The sequence below is a fragment of the Hylobates moloch genome, unplaced genomic scaffold (assembly GCF_009828535.3).
Source record: "Hylobates moloch isolate HMO894 unplaced genomic scaffold, HMol_V3 SCAFFOLD_19, whole genome shotgun sequence".
Lineage (NCBI taxonomy): Eukaryota > Metazoa > Chordata > Mammalia > Primates > Hylobatidae > Hylobates > Hylobates moloch.
Window position 1 is genome coordinate 35,443,445 of NW_026652294.1, and position 961 is coordinate 35,444,405.

The window sequence follows — 961 nt, forward strand, 5'->3', positions numbered from 1 at the left end:
CCATGCTGCTGAGAAGTAGAGAAAGACGAAGGCTGAGAGGTGTGCTCTGAATTCTGAAACCGGGAAGTTGCTGCTGACCCTGATGGAGGTTGTTGATGGAGCAGTGTTGAGGGCTGTCAGAGCAGCGTAGGCTGAAGGTTGAGTATAAGGCAAGGAGGTGGAGGTTTCAATGCTGGGAGTTTATTTGAGGTTTGTGGTCATGAACTGAAAGTGCAACCTGTAGGTCCAGTTGAGGTTTTTCTTATTTTTTTTTTTCCAGTAATGTTCAGTTGCTCAGGTGCAGTTATGACTGGTAGTTGGGTTCATTCAGGCTTGAGGATCATTCAGGCAAGTAAAATGGAGAGAGAGGGAGACAAACAGCTGAGTTGGTTGAGGGTGTATGCAGAGAAGGGTTGTAGTAATGGACTATTCTCTAAGCTTGGAAGAGAAGGAAGACAAAACAGAAGGGAAATGATGGATAGTGAAAAATGGTACACAGAACGGGGTCCTGTTGAAGTGGAAGAGTTGCGTGGTATGAACACTAAATCAAGTAAGCTGGAAGGATAAGAAATGGTGGTCAGGGTGGGTAGCTGGAAACTGACAATCAGGGGGTGGTGTGGTTTTGGGTGACAAGACTGTCTCATGTGAACATAGGCCAGCTGGTGGGAAGGGAGGAAAGGAAGTCAAGTGGTGACAGGCAGGGGTACTGGATGGGTCATCCATGTGGGTCATTAGGTCCCCAAGGGGGAGGGCTGGAGTAGAAAGAAGAGAAAGGCTGTGAGGCAGGAACCAAAGTTCGTGATGAGTGTGTCTGCAGGTCACAGCACCAAAGGGGAGTAACAAGTGCTGCAGCTGGATGGCATTAACCTCAAACGAGCTAGGGGCTGGCTGGGCTTGGTAGATCATACCTGTAATCCCCAAAATTTGGGAGGCCAAGAATGGGCAGATCGCTTGAGGCCAGAAGTTCGACCAGCCTGGCCAA